We start from the raw sequence: 7,816 nt of genomic DNA, 5'->3' as shown, positions 1-7,816 counted from the left end.
ACCTACTACCATACCACACTGGTTATGCCCAACCCCATCTGATCTTGGAGGCAATACAGTGTTGGGCCTGGTCAGTACTTCAGTGGGAGACCACTTAGGAATACCAGGTGTTGTAGGTTACTGATGGAACTCAATTGGGGTTTGTGCTGACTCCACGGGAGGATGGGCATATGCTTGCCAGACACCAAATTACCACAGTAGTAATCCATCAATATGTTCGCAGACTTAGCTTTATGTGTGGCTTATAAAGTTTAGAGCCATTCATTCATTATTTGTGTATTTTTTCTTTTTTCTTGTAATTTCATTTGGTGTACCTAGTTTTTTATATATATACACTATTAAAAGTTACGTTTTAATTATCTGATTGTTACATCACCACTCATACATACATCAACAATTTCAAGCTACTCTCCGGGAGTGAGTGCTCCCAACCAAGGTCACTTTTTTCTAGCTTTCTCTTTCTATCTTCAAATACGTTTGGACCTTTGGGAGCACCGCTGACAATCACCATTTTTTCTACCCATAGATATTTATTCTTACTGGCAGAAGGTGATTAATTTTAGACTACTGTCTAACCTGTCAGCTTTTCTCGGAGACAACATTTTATTTATTATTATTCCTTATAATCTATTTAATCCTGTGTGGCATTCCCAACCCAACCCTCTTCATGGTAATCTATAGGAACATACTGTAACACATATACTATATGTATAGGGCACTAGGTTAATTTCAGATAGGGATGCTATACGTTACGTTCCAGATTTTCAGGGAATGTACCATTCTTTGGTAGTGCTTCCTCGGGTCCCAAAAATAGTTTTCAAGATGCTCAATTGTCCCAGATTTAGCAGAGGCTGCAGCCGAAGCTGGTGTGTTTTAGCAGAAGACGGGCTGACCGGCAATCAAGTGAGAGTGGAAGAGGGGCCAGACTGGCATGTTAATCAGCAGTGAGAACTAGGCTGGCTGGGTCAGGTCACACTGGTACTCCTCCCCCTCCCCCCTCCCCCAAGGAAAAAACAGAAAATGGAATGCCTTCCTATGGAGCCTCATACCTACAAAAGGTAAGAGGAAGTGCAGAAGGAGCTGATCCATACAGCCAGCTAAGTAGTTGCTCAGAAGTCCAATATTGCAGTCGATGTCAGCTCAATGGTCAGGGCCGGCGCTACCATTAGGCAGCTACCTAGAGAGCCAGCCCTTGAAGAGCACCACTGATCCACCTAACAAAAAACAGAAGGATGTCTCTTGTCCGAGAGACATTGAGACACCCATCCTTTAGTATGATTGCGGCAGCAGCCACAGGTCGTGGGACTTATCCACCCTCCCTGACAAACAACTCCCACCACCACTTCCCCCACAGCCTGGCTTTTCTTTTCCTGCAACAAAGTCACCAGCCACGTCCCTCCCAGCATTTGTCTCCGCCCCTTTCTGAAGCCCAGGGCACACACTTCAAGGGATGGGGCCTAATCGAGCTATACACCCGGCCAGCTTCTGTTCCAGTCAGTGTCCTACTAGGCTACCCGCTGTGCTGCTCCTGCTGCTGACCTAGGTGGCAAGTTAAGCATGGAGGAAGGGGTGTATGTACACATTAGATACATATTTTGTCTGACTGCTGCCAGTGAGTCCCACATATTTATAGGGTATCATGTGTACAATTATATACATACACACATACACTAACAGACCCGGCATATAAAGGGTTACCTCAGTCTCTGCGGCCCCCAATGCTTGGCTCCAGCCCATCTTCGGAAACACCCCCACACAAATCCTGCGTTTGCCCCTGCACATGTGACTAAACTACCAGCTAGGTCTCAGCATGGTTACAACATCGGCACTGACAGTCACATGACTGCTGTGTGCTTTGATGTTGCCTGCCTGTTCTGCACCTGCTCTCGGGTAGCTCCTCCCTGGCTGTAGTCTCTTCATTCCCTCCTAGTCTGCAATGGATTACCCCAGAGCCAGTGCTACCCACTCAGCAAGGGTATGCAGTGCAGGGAGGCGCCCAACTGAAGAGGCGCTTACCCTACTCTGCTACCCTGCTGCCGTCAAAGTGGATGACAGGCGTGCATGGTCCCTCTAGCTTCCTCTCCCCTCCTTCTCCCCACAGAGAGTGTGCTGCTGCGGAATGCAGTGCTAACAGTGCCAAGAGTTTTGCTGGGCGGGTAGAATATTAGGGTCGTGGCCTAATTGTGGGAGGCGTGGCCACGACCCCTTTTGGAAAAATGGAAAAGAACTGGGGTAGGGGGGCCTTGAGCCACTCGTCCAGGAGCAATTTGAGTGGGGAGCGTGATCAGTGTGATTGCTCTCCGTCTATCCATACAGGAACAGGCAGAGGCTCTGCAGCAGTAGCTTCTCTGCCTCTGGCACTGCAGCACAGCACACTCTGACAAGATGAGAGCTTATGCTATTGCTGCTGCCGAGTAAGAAGGGAGGGAGAAGTGCAGTGGACCAGGGCCCCTGCCGGGCCTCTTCATCAGTCCCGGCCTGGGTAATTTTTACCTGCCCCCTCCCCTCTTGCCATCACTGCCGACATCCTCCAGAGCCGCTGCTGCCGATGCATCTTTAATTGGTATATAGGCAAACATATATATACACATTTTGAGAATATATGCAATTAAGATTATATCTGAATGAATAAGGAATCGTTTACGAACAGAATAAAAATTTTGGGTTCTCCCATCTACTTATCATACTTACTGCTTTTACTATCATCTTTATATATATATAAAAAATGCAGCATTCTATTAAGCAGTTACATAGTCTGGAGGTAGAGTATTGGTTTACCACGGTTAGAGTAACCAGTTCGATTCCCGGATGGTCTATGACCTAAAATATATTTATTTATGTATAATTTTTCTTATATTTTGTCTTAATTTATTTTTCTGTAACTACCATGATTAGGGTTCATGATGAATCACTGAACTAAAATAGGATACTCCATTATTCTTAGATATAAAACTCATGTATTTGTATATTTATTATCACCCTGTTATTTTATAAGAAGTGTCTACAGACAGGCGGGCAGACAAAAGGTTGATGTGAATTTTTAATTAAAGAACAGGTGAGCTAAGAGGTGGATCAGGAGGTGGATCTTAGACAGATGTTACTGCTTTAGGTGGATAATTACACCAATCGAATATGAGGCTGTCATTTAAAAAGGGCTCTATTGTCTAAAAGTTTTCACTCTATGAGGAAGCTTCAATTAGAAGCGAAACGCGTCAGAGAAGGTGCCCTTTGTGACCCAATGGACATTTGATACTAGATCCTTATTGATGTGCAATACTGCCTGAGGCTGACAAGCGGGAGACAAGGAGGACGCTATATGCGGCGGCTTGAAGACGGGAGCAAAACCATCTAATCAGCGCCTGCAGTGCGCAAAGCTCCGGGAGCCGGACAGACCTCTATCTCTCAACGTGAATTAAGGTGTGTGTGTGAGAACCTGACACAATAGAAGACGGAGTGCACCACTCACGGACTGTGGCAAACGGGAGCTTTCCTTAGGTGCTTGCCGTGCACCAAGCCCCAGGTGACAATTAAAATTTCCTCCGTGCTGTCTGGAGAATATCTCCACATGTAAAAGAACCACTCACAACTGATATATTGGTTCAATTTACCTGTTTGGTACATACCTAAATCAAATTCTACGAGCACATTTAATGGGACTATCCTATTTTGAGAATATAAAATATGGACATCGTCAACTTATGATTATTGAATAATCCGTTATGGTCACAATTAGCTATATGATCCACCTCTTATGCTCAAATAGTAGGTTTAGTATTTAGCTTTTTTATTTGTATGCGCATACTAATCAATTCATTTTTTATATGTTTATAATTTATTTTATGGATATTAAAACTATCTTAACCAATTAATCATGTGTCTTCACGTCATGTTGCCTTTTATTTAATAGCGCAAGGGGTTAATTAGAATTGTTTGTGCTACACCTGGTTTCAATCAGGTGTGATTGTGTTGGCCACTTCCACTTGCCACTCTACCCTATTTGCGGCTATTTAGATTATATGAGTTGTATGAGAACTTTATACCTTTTATATAATTACTGTTGATAGCGCCTGACTTCAGTACTAGCCTTTTGGAAAAATGGAAAAGAACTGGGGTAGGGGGGCCTTGAGCCACTCGTCCAGGAGCAATTTGAGTGGGGAGCGTGATCAGTGTGATTGCTCTCCGTCTATCCATACAGGAACAGGCAGAGGCTCTGCAGCAGTAGCTTCTCTGCCTCTGGCACTGCAGCACAGCACACTCTGACAAGATGAGAGCTTATGCTATTGCTGCTGCCGAGTAAGAAGGGAGGGAGAAGTGCAGTGGACCAGGGCCCCTGCCGGGCCTCTTCATCAGTCCCGGCCTGGGTAATTTTTACCTGCCCCCTCCCCTCTTGCCATCACTGCCGACATCCTCCAGAGCCGCTGCTGCCGGAGTAACGGAAACTCCAAGAGGTTAGAGGAGGAGCGGCGCCCAGGCGTGGAGTCCAAGGCAGAGCATCAATCAGAGTTATGCCCACAAAGTATAGGTCATTGGTGCGGCCCCATCTGGAATACTGTGTCCAGTTCTGGAGACCATATCTCCAGAAGGATATAAATACATTAGAGAGTGTATAAAGAAGGGCAACTAAAATGGTGCATGGCCTACATCACAAAACTTACCCGGAAAGGCTAAAAGATCTTAACATGTATAGTTTGGAGGAGAGAAGGGAAAGGGGGAACATGATAGAAACTTTCAAATATATCAAGGGTCTTAAAGTTCAGGAGGGAAACATTCTTCAAAGGAAGAGAAGGATTAGAACTCGAGGACATACACTGAGAATAGAGGGGGGGAGGTTCAGAGGAAATTTAAGGAAAAATTACTTCACAGAAAGGGTAGTGGATAAGTGGAGTAGCCTCCCATCAGAGGTGGTAGAGGCTAAGACTGTAGAGCAATTTAAACATGCTTGGGATAGGCATATGAATATCCTTACAAAGAATTAAGGTTCAAAAAGGGTTGAGATTGCCTAAAGGATAAAAAAAAAGGGGCAGACTAGATGGGCCAAGTGGTTCTTATCTGCCATCAAATTCTATGTTTCTATGTAAGTAATGAAGCAGAACGTACTACATTTACAGTAGTAGGGAGGTAGGTATGACGTGGTTGGGCTATACCTGGCATAATGTGTATAATGGTCTCTACCTGGCATAACTTGTATAAAGTGCTCTACTGTGGCATAACGTGTATAAGCGGCTTTTACTGTGTGGTGTAACATGTATAAGAGTACTACTGTGCAGTGTAATGTAAATAATGGACACTACTGTGCGGTGTAATGTAAATAACGGACACTACTGTGCGGTGCAATGTAAATAACGGACACTACTGTGCAGTGTAATGTAAATAACGGACACTACTGTGTGGTGTAATGTAAATAGCGGACACTACTCTGCGGTGTAATGTGAATAACGGACACTACTTGGCGGTGTAATGTAAATAACAGACACTACTGTGCAGTGTAATGTAAATAACGGACACTACTGTGTGGTGTAATGTAAATAGCGGACACTACTCTGCGGTGTAATGTGAATAACGGACACTACTTGGCGGTGTAATGTAAATAACGGACACTACTTTGCGGTGTAATGTAAATAATGGACACTACTGTGTGGTGTAATGTAAATAACGGACACTACTGTGCGGTGTGATGTAAATAATGGACACTACTGTGCGGTGTAATGTGAATAACGGACACTACTGTGCAGTGTAATGTGAATAACAGATACTACTGTGCGGTGTAATGTGAATAATGGACGATACTGTGCGGTGTAATGTAAATAACGGACACTACTGTGCGGTGTAATGTAAATAACGGACACTACTGTGCGGTGTAATGTAAATAACGGACACTACTGTGCGCTGTAATGTGAATAACAGATACTACTGTGTGATCTAATGTGAATAACGGACACTACTGTGGGGTGTAATGTGACTAATGGACACTATTGTGTGGTGTAATGTGAATAACGGACACTACTGTGCGGTGTAATGTGAATAACGGACACTACTGTGTGGTGTAATGTGAATAACGAATACTACTGTGCAGTGTAATGTGAATAACGGACACTACTGTGCGGTGTAATGTGACTAATGGACACTACTGTGCGGTGTAACGTGAATAACGGACACTATTCTGTGGTGTAATGTGAATAACAGACAGTACTGTGCGGTGTAATGTGAATAACGGACACTACTGTGCAGTTTAATGTGAATAACGGACACTACGGTGTGGTGTAATGTAACTAACGTACACTACTGAGTGGTGTAATGTGAATTGGTACTATTCTGTGACTAGAACCCTATATTTTTGGTGCGCGACGACTTAACGCGAAAGTAGACTTTTGCCCTGAGCTCCTCAAGGTCTAGAACTGGCCCTGTCACCGTTTTTAAAATATCTTTTTCTTTTCAAATGTAACATACCTCCAATTCAACACAGGGAAGGGGTGCTGAAACATGGCACCTAGCTACACCTCTGATAAGGGGCACTACTGTTGGCATTGTGTATAAGGGGTAGTACTGTGTTGTGTAACGTGTAAAAGGGGCACTACTGTGTGACGTAACATGAATAAGGGGCACTACAAGGTGGTGTAATATGAATCAGGGGCACTATGTTTGGGATAAAATTCATAAAATTGTATTACTGTGTGGTGTAATTTGAATTGTGGGCCACGCCCCTTTCTTGTGTGACCACATCCCTTTTTGCGTCACGTGCTGTCCCATTTTTACAGGTAGGAGGGCGCAAATTTATCATTTGCAGGGGGGCGCCAAACACTCTAGCACCGGCCCTGGATTATCACATCTCTTTTGTTTGTGGTGCATGTCACCACCAGGGTCGTTTTAATAGAGGAGGAGTCCCGTGTGCTCCCTCCTCTCCATGGCGCTGTAGGCTCCAGCATTTTGATGGAGTGTACTGCGCATGCGCAGGTCTCTGGAAACATGGCACCCACCTGGGTTCGGAGACAATTTTCCTACTGCGCATGTGCGGTGGCCATTTTGGAAGTGATTTTTGCAGTGGCTGCAGCGCCCGTCACGGGACTCTGGAAAGTTAAGTATAAAACAACATGGGTGCAGTGTGTGCGATGTGGGCCCCCCTGGACCCAGAGGCCCATGTGCACCGCACACATACTGTATTACCCATGATAGAAATGGTCACCACATTTGGCAACTGCAGCTACGGATTCTGGGAGTTCCTGTATTAATCCATGTAAGTGACTGATGACTATGCTCATGTTGTAGTACCCCTGTGTGAGAGTGGAGGCGTACCTGCTTTCTCCAGACGATGCTTGCTACTTTCAGACCTCTCACGACTTCTTCCTCAGGAGCCTGTGGCAGAAGAATGGACACCCCAAAGAGGACCCGCAGATAAAGAATAGTACAAATTGCTGGTGACAACACTTTTATTTGGAATGAGGCGATTAGTCTCCGCTATACGGTCAATTGTGGTTAGAATGTAACACATACACCATGTATCAACATAACCAATCTTACCCCTAAGGCATCTGATAACGGCAAACATCAATCACCATTTGCAAATTTAAAAGGCACAGAGATGGTCCAGCAAGTTATTCACATACAACATCAACTACTACGGTACAATTATCGACTTTGAGGAAGGTAAGGCAAGAAATGTTCCTGTACTAAACTTGCACAATATTTAGACTGTCCACAGGGTGACGCTGTGCGCCAGTAATAACATTCAACTCGTGCACTGTGGTTTCCGTTTAGTATCAGTGTCTCAGATTTGTAAAGCCTGCACGGCAATGGTGAACCCCTGAGATAGTGTCAATGA

At 44.6% G+C, this 7,816-nt stretch overlaps 1 pseudogene; it reads left to right on the top strand.

The window, feature by feature from the left end:
* Positions 1–119, top strand: LOC134937673 (5S ribosomal RNA; annotated as a pseudogene).
* The last annotated feature ends 7,697 nt before the right edge of the window (positions 120–7,816 follow it).

The sequence above is a fragment of the Pseudophryne corroboree genome, chromosome 1 (assembly GCF_028390025.1).
Source record: "Pseudophryne corroboree isolate aPseCor3 chromosome 1, aPseCor3.hap2, whole genome shotgun sequence".
In the NCBI taxonomy this organism is placed as follows: Eukaryota; Metazoa; Chordata; class Amphibia; order Anura; family Myobatrachidae; genus Pseudophryne; species Pseudophryne corroboree.
Note: the sequence above shows the minus strand (reverse complement) of the source record. Positions and strands in the feature narration are given on the sequence as shown.